Genomic DNA, 20,841 nt, shown 5'->3' with positions numbered 1-20,841 from the left:
AAGAAAACTGGCAACCAGTGCACATCATGCAAAATTTGTGTTTCTTGAACAATTAATATTTCTTGCACACAGGTTTTCCAGGCACCAAGTCAAAAGGTTTTCAGATCATGTGCAGCTTGTGCAATAACTTGTTTCAGCTCCTAACGCATTTCTTAACAGTCAGTCAAACAAAATGCTTATCCTTTAAAGAGATGGGGGTTAATAAAATGGTGCAAATTGCTTTTTTACTGGGCATGTGGTTTAAACATTTTAATTCTGTCTATTAACAACAACAACAAAATCCCACAGCGATTGTTGCAAGCAGGTTCCTAGATGAAGATATCCTGCTTCTATTTTTTTACTTAGTATTCTTGCTCTTAATCGGGTCCCTTACCAGTGCATTTCTGTACAGAAGCCATTTTAAATGCTTGCACAGTGTTTCGCTTTTAAAGTGATGTCATAGCGGGGGGTGGGAGAGAGAATGGGAGGAAGTAGGAGCCAGGATAGAGGAGGCAGGAGTTCTTCCTCATACAAACCCAGAAAAACCCACACTCCATTCACCCTTACCTTATTACATATAAATGAGTTAAGAAACCTCACTGTAATAAAATAATATCAAAAGACTACATTGCTACCATGCCACATCTAATTATGAAACCAATTATAACCATTATTGGTATGTTTTTATTGCAGAGATGGAGCTATACAATAAAAAGTATCAGCTAGCAAATGATTATGAACTTTATTGGACACCATTATCATCCACAGGGAGAATTTCTCTTATTATGGATAAAGAAAAACAGTTTCTCTGAAAACCCTCCCACCTCTCATTTAGCTCAGCTGTTACGTTTTGGCCACACTTGATTATTACTTTAGCCATAAAACCAATTTGGATTTCAGCATCTTAACATGAACAAAAGGTAAAGGTAAAGGGTAAAGGGACCCCTGACCGTTAGGTGCAGTCACAGACGACTCTGGGGTTGCGGTGCTCATCTCGCTTTATTGGCCGAGGGAGCCGGCGTACAGCATGACTAAGCCGCTTCTGGCGAATGAGAGCAGCGCATGGAAATGCCATTTACCTTCCCTCCAGAGTGGTACCTATTTATCTACTTGCACTTTGAAGTGCTTTCAAACTGCTAGGTGGGCAGGTGCAGGGAACGAACAACGGGAGCTCACCCCATCGCGGGGATTCGAACCACCGACCTTCTGATCAGCAAGCCCTAGGCTCTGTGGTTTAGCCCACAGCGCCACTTGCGTCCCTCATAACATGAACAAAACAATGCTCAAATCACAATAAGAATTTCAACATTTACAATGAGAGAAGCAAGCCATTTTTTGTTACACCCGACCTCAAAATATTGTTTGCGTACACAGTGGACCACTTCCATTTTAGTACGACAAAAACACAATTGTGGCTGCGCTGCCATTGTAAAGCTTAGACAACACAATGAGTATAATTGCCAACCCATTGGCTTTAGTACCAACCGCTAATAACTATGGGTGCTTTCTAAACACAGTACTACACATAAGCATGTACTCAAAACCTAATGGAATCTGAAGTGTGACTGAGAATTACCAGAAATGTTTTATGCTATAGAAAGGACAGTATGGCATTATGCTGGAAAATCAATGCAACTATTCAGAAGCTCACATTTCCTGTAACAGGAGTAAATCCAAGTGACCACAGAGATAATAGTGTCCAGCTCTGCTATCATTAATTAGGGCAAGAACAGGAAAGAAGCTGTGACCATTTGCGAGAAGGGACTACAGTGCTATCCTTGTTTCCATCCTTGCATGTAGATTGTGCCTCACCTCATTGCAACATCCCAATTTGGAGAGATGAAGACAATTTTGAAATGGGCAAGCCATTTGGGGAAAGCTTGAAAATCCACCACACAATTTGGGCGAAACGCAATTTGGATATATTCTAGCTGTGGAATTGTTTGGTTTTGAGTTAAAAATGAAGACACAATATTCTGCATTACAAGATCTGGACTCAAGCATATGTGCTAGATACACATATACATATACATAGATACATGATAGATGATAGATGGATGATGTAAGGGTTGGTGGTGCTCCTCACGAGTAAAAAGGCGGTGACTCAGGGTCGGTATATTTACAGCAGTTTATTTATACAGATATGTACAAGTCAGAGCTCGAAATTCCATGACCGTCTTAGTCACTCTCAGATCCTGGAAGTGGCGCTTTGCGAGAGCGCCTCCAGCAGAGAAACCTGGGGACCCCAAGTCTCCTCCTTTCCTCCTTCTGTTTGAACCCCCTATGTAATTGGGGTGACGGGACTACCAGCTCCCCCTCCATTCCTGAACAGCTTATTGGATTTTCGGACCCTGCAGCATCCGACAGCCCTTCCACCATGGAGCTCTCTTCCTGTCTCTCACTCCCACAGGATGTCTCAGGGCTTCTCGGGCGGTGCTGGTTACTCTCAGCATCAGGGGTCTCTCCCTCCACCTCTGCTGGCTCTCCGCTGCCTCCGGAGATTCCCCTGACATCCAATAGATAGATAGATAGATAGATAGATAGATAGATAGATAGATAGATGTCCTAGATACATAAGGGATGTGGGTGGCACTATGGTCTAAACCACTGAGCCTCTTGGGCTTGCCGATAGGAAGGTTGGCACTTTAAATACCTGCAACAGGGTGAGCTCCCGTTGCTCTGTCCCAGCTCCTGCCAATCTAGCAGTTCGAAAGCATGCCAATGCAAGTAGATAAATAGGTACCACTGTGGCGGGGAGGTAAATGGCATTTCCGTGCGCTCTGGTTTCCATCACAGTGTTCCGTTGCGCCAGAAGTGGTTTAGTCAGGCTGGCCACATGACCTGGAAAGCTGTCTGTGGACAAACGCCGTCTCCCGCGGCCTGAAAGCAAGATGAGCACTGCAACCCCATAGTCGCCTTTAACTGGACTTAGCCGTCCAGGGGTCCTTTACCTATATACACACTTTATAATAAGGACCACCTCTGCTGCAAGTCCTAGAAGAGCTGCTTCCTGCTGTATTGGCCTCTTCCCACCTAGTCTGGGAAGGTGGAGCCCTGACTAACTCCAGCAACATTAGCAGTCACTATTGCCTAAAGCAGAGCTTTCCAAACTGTGTGTTACAACACATTAGAGTGTTGGCTGCAGTATGTAGGTGTGTCACGCCTGCACTCTTCCTGGGGCTGGAAAGGGATTACTTTAACCTCCAGTTTGCTCGTAAAACTGAATTACTGTGTCATGAAATGATGCATGTCTAAAAAGTGTGTCAACAACATGAACAGTTTGGAAAGCTCTCGCTTAAAGGGTCAGAGACCATCTTGCCTGCAAGACCTGCTCTTTGGTAGGCCTAGAGACTGTCAGGGTTGGGTGTTGTTTAGGAGTTTTTTGATGGGCTCACATTTTAATTCTACAGATGTTTCATTATTGCTGTTCTTGGTATTATGCATTTGTACCTTTATTGTTAGACCTTATTGTGAAATGTGCGGGGACCGTTTGATTTTAATTATATAATTACTGAGGTGCTTTGTTGTTTACCACTACTCGAATTTTGTTTTATTTTTGTAATTATGTGTATCTTCTGATGTTGTAAATCGCCTTCAGCTTGGTTTCACTTTGGGAAAATGGCATACAAATTAGCGATGATGATGGTGAAGATGACGATGATGATGAAGCCCCACAATTAGCCCATTTAGCTCAGTAGTGTCTACACAAACTGGCAGCAGCTCTCAAGAATTTCATTATTATTATTATTATTATTATTATTATTATTTTATTTATTAAATTTCATCTCAGGGAAGTTCACGGAATAAAACCTCAAAGTACATAGTAAAAACGAAACAAAAACCCTCCCTCCCATAAACACATTTTAAAGGATTGCTAATCAACCCAAGGCCTTGTTGAAGACGAACACTTTCAATGGGCACCTAAAGATGTATAATGAATTAGCCAGACAAACCACCCTGGGGTTTCAGGGAGTTTCAGACACGGGTCTTTTCCAGCCCACTTGGAGATGCCAAGATTGAGCATGGAACTTTCTGTATGGAAATAAGTCAATCTGCTACTACATCCCTTTCTCACACATTAAAGAAAATGTTTAGGAAAAGACTAGGAAGAATATCATAATCAAATGGTTATTGATATTTTAGTCCTTTTACCCACTTAACCAAAGCATGTAAGAAGAAAATAGAACCCCCTTTTTATTAATGTTAGGATATTTACCCAACTAATGGAGGGTAGAGAGGTGGTAGGTGTGGCGGAATAAGGCCTGGTTCATCATGGGTTAACCTATCACTCCCATGTTAGGTGGGTGTTCCCTGGGAGGCGGAGCTACCTGGCATTCTAAAAGGAGGGGGAACAACCTGGAAAGGCAGTTGAGGGTTTGGCAGTTGGGTGTGGAGGTTTAGAAAGGGAAACTGCGAGGTTAGGCTTTGGGGAATGGGAGGAAAGGTCATTACCATTGCTAACGGGATGCTGGAAAGATTATAACTGAGCTGAATTATATAGGAAGATTTGTACCAGTAATAACTCAAGACATCCATGTTTTCAAGTTACCTTAATAAAGTTAAAAGTGCTTAAACGTTCGCTGACTGTGGCAGTGCGTCAGTGCCTCAAGAGGTGTGGCTGAGGGGAAAATCACTAAGGGTTTCCTGTGATAGAGGGAACGGGTGGCTTATTTTCCTGGCATACAGAGGACTGGGCAGGGAAGCCAAAGGTGCCACGCAGTTGCCAAAAAGGGAAGGCAAGCTGCAGTAGATTGGGAACCTAGGGCGGGAGATCCCAAAGGTGGCAAGAGTTGTTTCGAACGTAAAGCACTGAGGTACCCCAGAGACACTCCCATATAACCACTGAAGGATTCATCCTAGTGGACAGTGAAACTTAGGGAGAGTCACGGTTGGGGAAGTATCTACGGGGGAGGGAATAGGATCCCTCACAGTAGGCAGAGTTAAGGTTATTGAACAGAACCTGAAAAAAACAACTCCCCCCCCAAAAAAGCCCATGAAAACTCAGTACACGACAGTCAAGTAAAAGTTCTTCTTGCGCTCTAGACGCAAACTAAGTTTCTCAAAGTAAGCAAGATTTTCAATTCATGAAAAACTGCAGTATATAAAGCTAACAAGTGTCTGTCATTAAATCGAAACTGACATCTTTGTTAAGCCTAAAGTACATATAAACTGGCAGCTACCAGATACGGAGACAGTAACATTACAAAGACTACAGATTGGTTGAAAGCCTATCAGCGCAGCCACACAAAGAGAGGGCATGGACGTATTTCCCACTCCAATAAATGCAAACACCTCGGAAGAAGAACCTGTGGCATATGTTTCTTCTCAAGGAAAAAGCACACATTGCTGGACCAAGAGGTGCCTGTCAGGTAACAATAAGGGGGGGGGGAATTAACAGAGAATAATTGGTGGGTGCAATGGGGTGATTAATCCTGCCGCTCACCAATACTTCCTAGGCCCTCTCTCTCTCTCTCTCTCTCTCACACACACACACACACACACAGAGAGAGAGACAGAGAGAGAGAGAGGTCTGGGTTCATTTCCAGTGTTGACTAGTGGAGAAATGAGTAGTAGTAGACTAGTGGAGAGAATAACTGAAAAAAATGCAGGGAGGAAAAAAGAGTAAAGCAGCCTATGTCATTCATCAAATCTTCCATGCAGATGTCCCTTCATGCCTATTACAATCAGAAGTCAGTTACAAGCTTCGAAATGCCACCTGAACATTGTAACATATTTGCTATCTATTTCTGAGTCCAAATTATAATATCAAGAAAATCTACAACGACTCATAGAATCATGAGTTTCGTCATAATCCGCATCTTTACTGTCATTCCAACTCTTTAACGTCATTCCAACAAACAGTTACAGAAATATTCCAATATACTTCCAAAACATCTAAATCTCCACTACCAACAGCAGCCATGGAACATCTTATAGTGGCGAAAGAGGACCAAGATGTTTATTTTTTTGATCACTAACAGTAATTTAACAAATAAGAACCTAAAACACTTATTTCCAGCGATGCTGTAAGCTGCAGCATAACCCAGACTCAGTTTTCAGGTGGATTCAAAGGAAAGAAGGAAGAAGAAGAAGAAGAAGAAGAAGAAGAAGAAGAAGAAGAAGAAGAAGAAGTGTGCATGCACACGAAAGCTCATACCAAGAACAAACATAGTTGGTCTCTAAGCTGCTGCTGGAAGGATTTTTTTTTTTTAATTTTTAATTTTGTTTTGACTACGGCAGACCAACACGTCGGCTACCTACCTGTAAGGTACCTTTGGGTAAGATACATTATGGATCAGATTCCAAAGCATCAAAATTTTATGGTGAATCTAAAACGAGTCCAGATCATGGTTAGGCCTCCATGACAGAAGGCAGTGACATTAATATAAGACATCAGGGTGTATAAGAATCAGTCCCAATTACGGCCTTCATGATGCAATAGTATCCATATCCCCAGAGAAAAGATTCATGCAAATATCACAACTTTATCAGCTAGTGGGAAATACCTGCAGCAAGAGAGCAAGTAACAGAGAGAAAGGAATTTGCATGGGGGAGGAAGCACCCTCATGCCTTTATCTCGGTTCTTGGACAACACTACCCCCGCTGAAACCCAATCCACCGAAGTGAGGTTTTCACTGCCAACTCACCATGAAGTTGAGCTCAGGGGAAGGCTTGCTTCCCCAACCTGCCCCTGCTGCCCAGCATTCAGCAGGGTGGTTCCACTGGATCCCAAGAATACTGGACTAATAATCTCCTTGAGTCAGACAGCAATGGAAAGTGGTTGGTCAGAAGCACTTCACCCAAAGGTGCCTCAGGTTACTTACCTTACCCTGCCTCCAAATTAGTTCCTTGCCTGCCCTAAATGCCAGCTGGAAGAACCAGCCTCCTACCCCCTCATTATTCCCAAGGTCAAACAAACCTTGCTGCAGATCTTTCAGGGAAATGTCCAAACACTCAATAAAGAGATGGACACTATAATCCCTAAACAGATGTGTCAAAGAAAAATGGGATGTGAAAATGAGAAAAATAAAACCCACCAGAGGTGAAGATCCATTTCTTGGCCTCCTGGTTCATTCACAGCCTGACCCTGTTAATCCTGTTGAGGTGGAAGGTACTGTACTTCACCAGGAAGGACGCTCCAACATCTCAGACCACACCAAGAATGCTAGAGGCATGTTATTACCATAAACCTATAAGAATCAGACTCTTTCACAGCCTTCATAATGCAAATCCCTCCCCATTTTAGTGTTAATCTTCTGCACAAATGTAAATATGCAGTGAAACAACAGCAGTGAGGAAGAGACAGTGAATTGTTCCCCTATTTAATTTCAGCTGTCCTTGACACAGATAACCCATGTCATAAGTCCTTTTACTAGGAAGCCAGATGGGGATTTTATTTAGATATATATGATATCCTATAGCCTACTTTGAGAAAGAAATTAAGTACTGAACAGGAATGTCAGACTGAAACATTCAGCCTTTAGGATTTAGGAACTCTGGCTTTAGAAAAAAACAAACCTGATAACAGGAAAGTAAGAGACTAGAGAAAGAAAGAAACAGAAGGACAGGGTGGCAAACACACCAACATTTCCAAACAAAAAATAGCTAAACAGTTAAAACATTCTAAAAACAATTACTATTAAAAATATATATAAGCAGTTTACAATTAAAAACATTCTAAAAGCAATTGCCATTAAAAATGTTCTCAAAAACATTATTTCATTCAGTGCTGATTCTGAAGGTTTCTATTGACAAGGAACCCTCCCTATTTGGGGAGCAGAGCTTATACCCAGAAAGGCATGCTCTTAGAAGATTTGCCACTGGTGAAAAAAGCAATGAAGCAAGTCTCTAATCTGAAAAAATAGCACCACTGTGGTGAAGGATTTGGAGTTTCTCCAACTTCCATACCAATTCCAAAACCCAACAATCTTGCAGTGAAATTCTCAGTGGTTGAAATCATATTAGTTCCACAGCCATTTTACATAATTCATACTAATTACAGTGAATCATTATGAAGTCATTTATGGAGTGGTTTTTCTTTTTTTTAAAGAGAACATTGTTTTGTAGAAGGCTACAGAAGGATACAGTTCAAAAGCACGCCAAAAAAGTGCAAGTAGATAAATAGGTACCGCTCCGGTGGGAAGGTAAACGGCATTTCTGTGCACTGCTCTGGTTCCCTTGTGCCAGAAGCAGCTTAATCATGCTGGCCACATGACCCAGAAAAACTGTCGGCCTGAAAGTGAGATGAGCACCACAACCCCAGCGTCGTCTGCGACTGGACTTAACTGTCAGGGGTCCTTCACCTTTACCTTACCTTTATCTTTACCTTTACAGAAGGATACAGAAATCCACTACCTAAAATAATATAAACAAACTTAAAACACAATGTTTCCTATCACCATGTAATTTGTAATCTCCTTCACAATAATAAATTAACTGTCTGAAGCAGATTGATACAGCCTATATGTTTCAAACTTTTTTCTTTGGAGCAGTGTAATCCTATGTATGTCTACTCAGAAGTAAGTCATAGGGAGTTCAATGGAACTTACTCCCATGTAAGTGTGTACAATATAAGATTGTTAGTTGTTCCACTAAGAGTAAGAGCTTTTCTTACAGGAAGAAGTAGTAGTAGTAGTAGTAGTAGTAGTAGTTTGCACATATTCAACTAACGTGTCTCAACACATGGTTTTGAAAGCTCTGCTTTAAGCAATAGTAGCTTAAAGTAAGGTAAAGGTAAAGGAACCCCTGACCGTTAGGTCCAGTCGTGTCTGACTCTGGGGTTGCGGTGCTCATCTCGCATTACTGGCCGAGGGAGCTGGCGTACAGCTTCCAGGTCATGTGGCCAGCATGACAAAGCCGCTTCTGCCAAACCAGAGCAGCGCATGGAAACGCCGTTTACCTGCCCGCTGGAGTGGTACCTATTTATCTACTTGCACTTTGACATGCTTTCAAACTGCTAGGTGGGCAGGAGCTGGGACCAAGCAACAGGAGCTCACCCCAACGCAGGGATTCGAAACACTGACCTTCTGATCAGCAAGCTCTAGGCTCTGTGGTTTAACCCACAGCACCACCCACGTCCCACTATTAAGCAATAGTAGCTTAAAGTAGTTTGCCCATATTCTTAAAAGCAAAATGAAGATTAGGCTGATGATTAAAACTGAAGTAACTCAATGGTAAATTTTATGTTAATGGCTGTTCTTAAGGAAGAAATTAGGTCACAAAATTTACAGCTACGGACAATATAGTCATAGAATTTTTTTTTTAAATTATTTTTATTTTTGCTTTTTTGCTAGTTGCATTGTTAATCTAGACTCAAATATTGTTAGACTTTCTAAGGACCAACCATTTTGTCTTTATTGGTTGCTCACACAACTTTTTCTTTATGCAATGTTGTCTTCCTGGTCAAAGTGCCTCCCCCTCCTTGGTTGCCCCCCATCCCCCTTCCACTCCTATGCAGCCATTATCAGTATCATCAGCATCACAATGCCAACAACTACCAAAATCCTAGCCAATATCCGGGGATATGCTTGGGATGAAGGGAACGCAAGCTTCCATTTGCAGCTTCAATACACACCTCAATCTTCTGCTTAAGTACAACTTGAGCTGAAAAGGGAAGTAACATTTGCATGGGAAGGAGCTGAGTGGTTCCTCAATTTTAACATTATAAGCACCATGAAGCAACAAGGAAGAAATTACCACATCAATGCAGGCGCAGGTTAATTCTGTGTCCAGGGCAGCTGTCTACCAGCTCCATCTGGTATGCAGGCTGAGACCCTTCCTGCCCACAGACTGTCTCGCCAGAGTGGTGCATGCTCTAGTTATCTCCCGCTTCGACTACTGCAATGCGCTCTACGTGGGGCTACCTTTGAAGGTGACTTGGAAACTGCAATTAATCCAGAACGCGGCAGCTAGACTGGTGACTGGGAGTGGCCGCCGGGACCACATAACACTGGCCTGAGAGATCTACATTGGCTCCCAGTGCGTTTCCGAGCACAATTCAAAGTGTTGGTGCTGACCTTTAAAGCCCTAAACGGCCCCGTCCTGTATACCTGAAGGAGTGTCTCCACCCCCATTATTCAGCCCGGACACTGAGATCCAGCGCCGAGGGCCTTCTGTTGGTTCCCTCACTGTGAGAAGTGAGGCTACAGGGAACCAGGCAGAGGGCCTTCTCAGTAGTGGTGCCTGCCCTGTGGAATGCCCTCCAATCAGATGTCAAGGAAAAAAGCAATTATCCTACTTTTAAAAGACATCTGAAGGCAGCCCTGTTTAGGGAAGTTTTTAATGTTTAATCCTGTATTGTGTTTTTAATATTCGATTGGGAGCCACCCAGAGTGGCTGGGGAAACCCAGCCAGATGGGCGGGGTATAAGTAAATTATTATTATTATTATTATTATTATTATTATTATTATTATTATTACCAATAAATATAATGAAGATTTGGGAGGGGGGAATTGAAGTTCTCTTTACAACATGGAAAACAAGAGATTATTCTTCTTTCCCTAATGTTAAAAAAACCCAGCCGTCCTCAACACTTTTTCTTAAGGAGTGCATACTTAACTGCCCTACATCTTTTACAGACCTCAACAAATCTTTTGGGAGAAAATATGCATATCAAAAGCAACTATTTTCATGGCACTAACTGTGCCCTAAATACAAACAGATCATACAAAACTGACAAGACAAAAACCAAAGCAAACATCACAACTATCTGAGATACCTTTTAGAGGCATGCATTTTTTTAACATTCACCCAATCTTAAACAAATCCAAAAAACTGCGCCTATTCTCAACACTAATATTTCACCCAAATACTTATTTCCCCCCCCCCCCTTGTATCCACCTTGACCACTTAAAGCCATAGCCTAATTCACTGTGTAAATGGACACTCACAATATGTACAAATGGTTGGCTTCCACAAAAGCATCCGATAAAACAAACTTAAAAGAAAAGGCTGAAGCAAATTTCAAAAGGTGGAAGGAGAGATACCCAAAGAAGGCATATTCAGTGTCCAGAGATCCTAACCACCTTTTAAGAACAGCAACACCCAACCCAGGTATCACTTTAGTAAGGCCAAGCAGGGTCAAAGGAGGTAATATTGAAAACAGTAACCAAGAGTCCAAAAAGGCGATGTGGCCCAAGTCACATTGAAGGCTGGGTTCCAGGGCAGGCAGGAAAAGACATAGAGGCAGAAGATGAGCAATGTGTTATAAGGCAATGGAAATAAATGAGTCTGTGACAAGTTGCTCAGATTGGGAAGGTCAAGACTATGGTCACAATATGTCTCTTGACCTAGATCACCTGATTCCTCTGAACTAACCAGTTAAGAATCTCTTCTTGTCACTGTGGACCAAAGAGAGAGAGAACCTGTGGGCCTCCATATGTTTATTGTTTATTTATTTATCCCATCTTTCCTCCAAGGAGCTCAAGGCAGCATAGATTGTTGTACCACTTCACATTTCACCCTCACAACATCCCTGTGAAGTAGGTTGGCCTGAAAGGCAGTGAATGGTCCAAGGTCACCCAGTGAGCTACAAAGCTGAGTAGGGGATTTGAACCCTGTTCTCCCAGGTTCTAGTCAGACACCACTCTGGCTACAGCTCCAAACATCCCTGACCCATTAACCAGGCTGACTGGGATTGATTGAATCCAACAACATCTGGAGGCCCACAGGTTCCTGACCCCTGATGCATGCCTCAACATTTCAGAAGCTGTATTTAACAAATGAATTTATTTTGGAGCACATAACTGACATTCATAACATAGCTAAAGGAGCAATCCTAAGTTTGGCATCAAATCAGTACTTGAGTAAGACCTATTCTGAGCAACATTGTTTATTTTATACATACCTTATTCTGAATCACAGAGGTGACCAAGCCATTCAACTACATTTTCACCAGCTTCCATTCGGATAAATTCTTACAACTTATAAATCCTTTAATATTGGTGTCTTCTTTGGTTAACACTGTATTCCACAATGTGAAGGCTAATAAAACATGGCGTCTGTCTGGTTCTGGTTGATACAGATTTAGACGTAGCTTGCTGGCAGATATCCTGCTTCAGAGATATTCACACTGTTTACCTATTCAATAGAAATGAAAGTTTGTAAGCTTTGGTATTGGCACATTTCAACAGTTACACTAATTCTAAAGCTGTGATTGTAAACACACATACTTGGAATTAAGTATGACTGATTTTTAAGTAGGGTCTATTTTCACCTAAACATGTTTAGAATTCAGCTGGGAGACTCCTGTAAGCCTCGTTTGTGTTCAAAGATGAAAGTATCAGAACAATCCTGATATTCCTTTGGAACAGGGGTGCTCTAGGGGACCACATGCCAATGATGAGTGTGACCATTTGCACACACAAGGGTGATCTGCATCCCCATCAGGGCACTGTGCTCTGCCCCCCCCCAGTGCAGAATCTACTGTATAGTTTTCTTTTTTGCTGCTGCAAAACCTAGTAGGGCTTAGGTGGGGGGGAGAAAAAAAATGCTTGGTGGGGAGGGTAAACCAGAGCCCCAAACAGCAGGTGAGCCACCCCTGCTTTAAAACAGTGGCTCCTGGTTGGGGGTTAGCAGACCTCAAGGGGTTCACATAAATAAACCATCCAGGGAATTTGTGGCACCATTCACATAACAAAAGCTACCAATGCTAGTCTAGAGATATATGAAAATTTTCAAAAGAAAGGTGTCCATAACATGGCTTTTGAAAAACACAGGGTCTGCAGTACTTAGCTAATTGGGAGCCACTGTTCAAGAAGCTTTTATTGCAGTGCAAATCTATGTGTGCCTATTTAAGAAGTAAGCTCCACTGGACTTAATGGGAGTTCCTCCCAGGTAAAGGCATAGAGGATTGCAGCCTAACCCATTTCATCTCAGCCACTGTTCTTTTACTATTAAGCACCACCCATTTTAGGAGTATTACAGAAGCAACTATTCCTCAATAGGGTTTTTCCACATGCATTGAACTTTTAAATCTTACCTCCGGCAACTTATCATTACCCATTAATTCCTAGCAGCTACAGCAAAGAAGTTTTCCCAATCTTTCTATTCAAATAACAATTTGAGTCTGGCACACAGTTAAGCACAAAATTTATTGAGTTTGGTGCACAGTAAAGCACAAATTCTGTTGTTTGCACAAATCACAAAGTATTACAAGAAGACTGACACAATAACTAAAAGAGTATCAAATGGATACCATCCTAGACTCTTAGGCGGTTGGTTACAAGTGGGCCCACAAAACTAAAGAGTTACAAACATTCCTCTTAACTGCCTGTTAAAGGGAAGAGTGCTTAAAGTGACTGGCAACTCAACCCTTATGCAGATGCAGCATGGAGTGATAGATGGTGAAATGGCATGCAGAACCAGACAAGAAGCCATCACCACTCTGAGGAAATGAGCCCCCCCCCCCAAAAAAAGACCATGCTCTCCTGACTTTATAATCTGCATACATTTGAAAGTTTTCCTGTAGATTTAGTCTCAAGGTGCACTATAACTTCATTACAGTACACTATAACAAAGTCCAAAGGGCAATCTGCATCAGAGAAAGGACGGAAGGAAGAGAGAGTTGCTCAAATCGCTTCTTTCCACACATCAATTTCCCCCTGAAATTTCCCATCCCTATTTAAATTTCTAACCCTGTGATTTTCCAGACCCGTGTTTGCAAGGTAAACATGGATCTGCAATACTAGCAGAAACTAAAGGAACAGATTGCAGAGAGGATCTTCAGGGTCAAGTGGGCCAGCAGGGAAGGCTTAAGCCAGGCATGTCCAAACTTGGCCCTCAAGCTGTTTTGGGACTACAATTACCATCATCCCTGACCACTGGTCCTGTTAGCTAGGGATGATGGGAGTTGTAGTTCCCAAACAGCTAGAGGGCCAAGTTTGGCCATGCTTGGCTTAAGCATTCTCTTTCTTCTCACCTCTTCTCCCATGTAAAACAGTGCCTTCAGGGGTGCGTTGCAGTGAGAAAGGGGCTTTGCTGCATTTGACTGTAAAGGGTAAAGGTAAAGGGACCCCTGACCATTAGGTCCAGTCGTGTCCGACTCTGGGGTTGCGGTGCTCATCTCACATTACTGGCCAAGGGAGCCGGCGTACAGCTTCCGGGTCATGTGGCCAGCATGACTAAGCCACTTCTGGCGAACCAGAGCAGCGCACGGAAACGCTGTTTACCTTCCCGCCGGAGCGGTGCCTATTTATCTACTTGCACTTTTTTGACGTGCTTTCGAACTGCTAGGTGGGCAGGAGCTGGGACCGAGCAACGGGAGCTCACCCCGTTGCGGGGATTCAAACCACCGACCTTCTGATCAGCAAGCCCTAGGCTCTATAGTTTAACCCACAGCGCCACCCACGTCCCTTGCATTTGACTGTAGTGTAACATATTTAGCATTGTTTGAACTACATGGTTAAACTAGCCACAGTTCTCTTCCCAAATATGGTTACAACCCATCTTCTGGAAACTGTGGTCCTACCATTTTTCGATAGGGGTGGCCACATTAGTCTCTAATGAAGAGTCTGTCTGGTAGCACCAAAAGGACATGTTGTTGTTGTTGTTACAGTATTATTATTATTATTATTGCAGTCATGTTGACTGTGGGTATAAGATCCAACAGACAGCATGCACTTGCATGAGGAATAGTTATCTAACCAAAAAGGTCTGGTTGTCTTTATTCTATAATCTAAGCGGTCACCTAGATTTTCAGAAGTGGTATACCCCTGAATAATATGATGGGCACAAATGGAGGAAGTATTGTCACATTCATGTCCTGCTTGCAGGCTTCCCATAAGCCACTGTGAGAACAGAATGTTAGACTAGATGGGCCTTTGGCCTAATCCAACAGGGATCTTTTTCTGTACACGTCTAGGTGATCTTTGTTTTTGTTCTGTTTTTAAGATTTCTAACCAAACTTCACAGCTGATTCCCAAAACCAAAGGCAACCTTTAGCACTGACTATTAAAAGGCCAACTTCCCTGTTCTTAACTTGCTTGGGTTTTAGGCATAGAACAATTGCACATTGCCCAAATACGCACCAAGTGCAATTCCTCAACTACAAATCACAATAGCGACTGCACAACCCCCACAATATTTCTATAGGCTTGAAGCTTCTATTGTTGTTGAAAAGCCCTTGGAAATAGCTTTAAAGCCTCAGGTAAGAAATGGAGTAGGAAAGTTAATAGGGAATCAGTGAAATACATTAAACAAGGATATAAACAAAAATTAATGTATTAAGATTAATTTAATAAGAAAACTGAACATTTCAGGAACAGGAGAAGTTGGGAAATGTGAGATATGAGGTGGTACAAGTTTCTCTATTTCTCTTCCTACCCTCTCTCCTTTGTAGCTCTTTTCTTGAAGTACTCTATTGTTCTGAGCTCTGCTGAGCTTAATGGACTTTGTAAGTATTTCTGGCATTACAGCTTACACTCTCAAACCTTAACATCAGCCCTTAACTGGAACACTTGTACAGGAATCACACAACTGGACTCATATGAAGGCCTAGTCGCACAGTGACCAGATTGCCAATACTTTTATCTGTACTAGTGATCTTACCAGCCTGGCTCTATGGGTGGTTACAATACTCAGAATGTGCTCCAGAATTTCCTACATAGACAAGGCCTCTGTGTTACTGCACATTAGATCCAGCATTTGCCATTCCAGTACTAGATCCAAGTGCTAGAATTACCGGTATACTGGTTCAACAAGACCAGCCATGACAGGAAAATAATCTGCCCATTGCAGGCTCTCCTGTGGCTCTACTAACATTTGTGAGAGAAAAGTGAGGAGAAAATGTAGGACGGATATACACTACAAACTTAAAATGGTTTGGTACCAATCCAACTAGCATGGTTTCATCAAAGATCCTTGGAGCATGAAGTTCTACAAGGGGGCTGAAAATCGCACTGAAGATTTCTAGTACACCTCATGTGACTAAACTTTCAAGGATTCCCAGGGGAAGAAAGAAGTATTAAACTAGTGTAAGTCTGTAGTGTAAGAGTCTACATCAAAATAAAGTATTAAAAGAAGGCATGCCTGCAGATATCACTGCAAAACAAATGTGGTGTATAAGAAAGAAGTTGTAGAATGCTGGGTAAATCAAAAGGAACACAGCAACTGGGAAAAGCAGGGAAACAATGGGATTAAGGAAAAAGTAGTTATTGAAAGAAACAGAAAAATTCAGGACGAATGATTTAAATAATAATAAGAGAGCAAATAGGAATACAATGTAAGTTACCAAAACTTAACAAAAGGGGAGAAATGCCAGAGCTTTGAAACAAACAAAAAGAACACAAGATTTTCGCAAGTATACTGGAAAGCTAGGTCAAAGTGGCCTGAAAACTTCCATCTTAATAATGGCCCACTTAACAGTGAAATGTGCGATCCTAATGGTCCAACTCTGAACAGCTTTCCAGTTCTACAGAGGTAGAGAAGTTTCAGCTGGTACCTACTTTACATTTATGCCTCCACAAACTCACAGATCAACAAAGAACCAGCATTCACCTGCATCTCACCCAGGCAGATTCAACGTAGACCACACCTTCCAAAATGTCCACCTTCCCTTCAATCTGATCATTTCAGCATCCCATTCTTGGTTCAGCCAGCACCCCCAGTCACAAAAAAAACACTCTTCCCAGTCACTGCCCTGAGAATCCACATCTCAAGCAAGAGGCAGTCTCTCTCCCCCCTCTTGATGCCCGCCAAACTGCATTACATAAGCAGATCCAAACTGACAGAATTGCAGGCATTAACAAAATCAACATCATACCCCCCAGCGTATTAACATCCAGACCCAAGTGGATTCCACACTAGTCTGATGCACACATCCCAACCTCTCTAACGCAGTTTCCACTTAACACTTTCAGTTGATAACAAAGCCACAAAGGGAAGAGGGAGAGAGAAATAGCAGAAGTAACTCACCTTCCTTCTTCTCTTAAGACCAAAAAATATATTAAAATTAAAAACCAGGACTCTCTGAGGAGTAGTTGGAACATTCTACAAAGTCTTTGGGATAAGTTGGAGAAGTCTGAATAAACTGCTGAAAAGACCAGATAAACCCAGAAGAGGAGATGGAGAGTTCATCCGAGTTTCCTCTTTTGTTCAAGTTCCCTGAGCAGACAAAGAACCAGCAAGCGGCAGCAGGTTTCTCCCTCTCACCCCCTTTCCCTCCCCCTACCTCTCCCCACCCACCCCCATCCAAGAGCACCTCAAGTCTAACTTCAGCCTTCCCTTCTTCTTTTGAACAGATCCTGCCCTGCAACTTTTTTTTCCCTCCCCCCCCCAAAAGAAGCCTCTCGTAGACTTCCCTTTGCGCCTCATCACAGCCTCCAGTTCAAAACTTCCCTCTAACTGAGCCTCCCAGAAAAACAATTTTAATGGAGGCGGGAGGGGGCAAGGAGGAGAATCTCTCAAATCATTATTTCCGGTAGATGCACCTCTTTGTTTGGATTCCCCTTGACGGTCATTGAGAACAATTCCCCTCGGTATTCGGGTTAGGCTCGATTCCCCTTCCCAGCCCCCTCCCCATACGATTCCCAAGAACAAGGTCTTGATTTCCCGAAAATGGGAAAAGAGATCCTCACACCCAAAGTGGAGAGGGGAGGGGGGAGGTGCAGGATAGGGGAGGCCAGCAAGATGTGGGGTTAACACCACGTTTCCCTTTCACTTTTGGAAACGTATCCATCCAGCCAAGGGGAACAAAAGCGTCCTCGCGCAAAGGAGCTTGGCAGCGACCAGCTTTTGACATCTCTCTACCTGTTGCACAGCGAGAGGGAGGGAGCGGTGGGAACGAGAGCACCCGGCAGCCCACAATAATGGGGACTCGCCAGGCTTTTCACCTGTCCTCTCTGAATATGGGCTACTGGAGCCGCTTCCCAAAATGAAAGGGAAGGGGGTTGAGGAACGCAAAGAGTGTGGGGACTAGGGAAGAAAGCAAAAAACAATCATTCCCCCGCCGCCTCCATTCTCATCTACAAACCATAGTTTTCAGTCGTCTCCCAAAAGCAACAAGTCTCAGTCCCAGCTTGTTCGTTCCACTTGCTTCATATTTTTTATCAATGAGAAGGAGGGGAAGTACACAAACACACACGGACGCCAAGAGCACATTCTAATCCCAGGCTAAACTGCCTGCCGCTGAGGCTACAGCTTCCTAACTAATGCACACAGCAAAGGCCGGGCTGGGCGGCGGGGAGGGATATTTAACACACAAAAAGAAAACTTTTGCTGCTATAAGGTCCCGCTGTTTTGGGGAGGATGGGGGGGGGGAGAGAAGAATGGTTAAAGTTCGCGGCGCTCCACAAAAGAGAAATGCAACTCACCTTAGGAGACAGAAGGATAACCCCTTCCGCTTTCTCCTCCTTCCTCTTCCAAACGGTTGGACGGGGCGGCAGGGGAAGGAGGAGGAGAAAACAATGCAATTGCTGCGGGTCCGTCTATCTGAGCTAAGTGGCTCTCCCTCGCCCGCCGCCCCTCGGGTGTGCGCCCGCTCCTCGCGTCCCCCGGCACCAAACAAAGGCGCAGCCAAGAGCTCGGCTTGCTTTGCGCTTAACTTTTTTCTCACGTCGATCCTGCTTCTGCAACTTTTACCCAAGTCGGGTGCCTTGTTGCGGAGACGTGAAAAGGACACAAAAGGAAAAATTATGGCACACACACCCACACCCGAGCCGCCGCTATTGCATTGTGCCATCCTCCATGCCATGCTGTACGATTTCGCTCTTTAAAAACGAATACCCCTCAGCAAACAAGTCTTAGAAGCGGGGTGGGGGGAAGGGATGTGGATCATAGCAAGCCTGGAAGTTGGGGAAAGTCCACAAAGGTAGACTGATTCCTCTCTTTCCAGTGGGCTGCGCGCGCTTTGTTTTGGATACCACGAGGAAAGGCGTTGTTAACCCCAAGGAGGAGGGGGAAGAAAACGCTGAGCGCGTCGCGGCGCCAAATCCCTTTGTGCGCACGTGCGCGCGAAGTTGAGGAGATGTTCCGACCGCGCCTTGTTCTTGAGCAACGAGTCGCGGCCGGGCCTCCCCTTAGGCCCCCTCACAGAACAGCGCCTGCCCGAGCGAGCAAGCAGCGCCCGGAGAGCTCCGCAGCACTTCTTCTCCAGTACCCACGGCTAACTTCCACCAAGGCCACGCCAATATGCTCTTCAAAAAAAAGAAAAGAAAGAAAGCTTAATTCGGAGTTTGTTCCCTACAATGTCCCCATGTCACTTTACCTACCTTGCCGGTCTACACCTGCATGGAAATTGGGCGGTAGAATGGACTGCACCACTTTAGACTGCAGGTGAGAGAGCGCCAATTTAAAACAAAAAGGAACAAACCTGAAAGCAAAACATTTAGCGCATTAGAGAGGAACCTTTTTTAGGGCAGGCAGCAAATTTGCTACTTGTAAATAGTTTAAAAAACAAACAAAAAACAACTTAGTATATAGGGATATTCGAAAATGATATCCCTTCCTCCATCCACAATCTGAAACTGGCACAGTCTATTCCACCACCACTGGTAACAACACCTCCTTCTATTTATTGTGTCACTATTCTGACCTTGAGGAAAGGATTCCAAGTTGTGTGGATTCATTCCCTGTGGCACTTCACCCCTGGAAGTGCTTTTGAGTGGACCTCCTACCTGTATGTAGATGGCAGGAGAGGTCAGAAAGCCATATAATGTTTGGCCTGAAAATCAAGTGGGTCCATTGAGCACTCCTGGCTAAGTTCAAAAATTGTTGAGGAAGGAATTCAACCATTCAAAAGAAATGTTGGGTCAGTCCAATTGACGCAGTTCATCTAGACCTACAATCAGTGCTATTTTTCTAGAAAAAGAGGTGCCGGAACTCACCCTTATAATGGAAATAGCACCCACCTGAGAGGTGCCAGAACTGAGTTCCGGCAAGTTCCAGCTGGAAAAAACCCTGCCTACAATTCTTCCTTCTGGGGAGGGTGGATTACTGTGTGGAGAGGTACAGGGTAGCAGAGGGCTTGAGCAGAACTGAGGTGGGCAGCCTTATTGAAATAGATTGTATACCTGCTTCAGTTCCAATGGTGGGTGGTGCATACTGAGACTGGCAGAGAAGAAGGCTGGGAGACCAACAGTAGGCAAAGCCCTCAGCCATGACAGGAAGAGGCAGCTAATTCTACTCCCCCCCCCCCCCGCTGGCAGGAAACAACGCTGAGACTGAGGAGGAGGACACTGACAGCCATTGCCATCCCTGGATTGGTGATAAGTATGAAAGCAGGCAGGTGGGTGAGAGCAAACTGGGATCTGGGGCGTAGCAAGGGGGGCGTAGGGGTGGTCCACCCCATGTTCCATAATGGAGGGGGTGACAAATTATCAAGGAACTGCCCTACTAGGGTGGTTCATAAAAAAAAAAACTTTTTTAAAAAAAATGCTTGCTCCAAAGGTCTTATCTTACTATACTAGGGATTGTATAGCTATATATGAAATTTCATGCATATCGGTTAATATCTTGACCCTCCTCCACCAAAATAGCTGTTTACTTGGCTGTTTTCCTATGTCACAAAGGCTGAAATTTCAGTTCAGTGGAGCACTTACTGTTCCCAACCCTAACCCTGTGGAAAGCCATCTAATTAGACTTTAATTTGATTTTGAGATGTTTTTAGGAGGTAATTTAATTATTGTTTGATTTTCTACCAATGTTATGTATCTGATGTTTGCCACCCTGAGCCCAACTTCGGCCAGGGAGGGTGGGATATAAATAAAAGGTTTTTTATTATTATTACTTTTTATTATTCCTTTGTAAGAAAATATGAAATAACGTAAAACCATTTTTGCAGGGGGGGAAATCAATGGGGGGGGTGACAAGAAATTTTCTACACCAGGTACCACCTGACCTTCCTACACCTCTGACTGGGATGAGTG

General features: G+C 43.6%; 1 long non-coding RNA gene across 1 annotated transcript in view; it reads right to left on the bottom strand.

Annotated features, from left to right (window-relative positions):
• The window catches only part of LOC117049772, a 216,332-nt gene extending 197,728 nt beyond the window's left edge, over positions 1 to 18,604 (bottom strand). Inside the window, exons 1-2 of the long non-coding RNA XR_004427013.1 lie at positions 18,289 to 18,604; positions 11,826 to 12,058 (exon numbers count right to left, since the gene is read on the bottom strand). This is a non-coding gene — a long non-coding RNA (uncharacterized LOC117049772). The remainder of the gene's footprint in view (positions 1 to 11,825; positions 12,059 to 18,288) is intronic.
• Positions 18,605 to 20,841: the final 2,237 nt, after the last annotated feature.

This window comes from Lacerta agilis, chromosome 7 (assembly GCF_009819535.1).
Source record: "Lacerta agilis isolate rLacAgi1 chromosome 7, rLacAgi1.pri, whole genome shotgun sequence".
Taxonomy (NCBI): domain Eukaryota; kingdom Metazoa; phylum Chordata; class Lepidosauria; order Squamata; family Lacertidae; genus Lacerta; species Lacerta agilis.
This window is presented reverse-complemented; position numbering and strand designations above follow the sequence as displayed.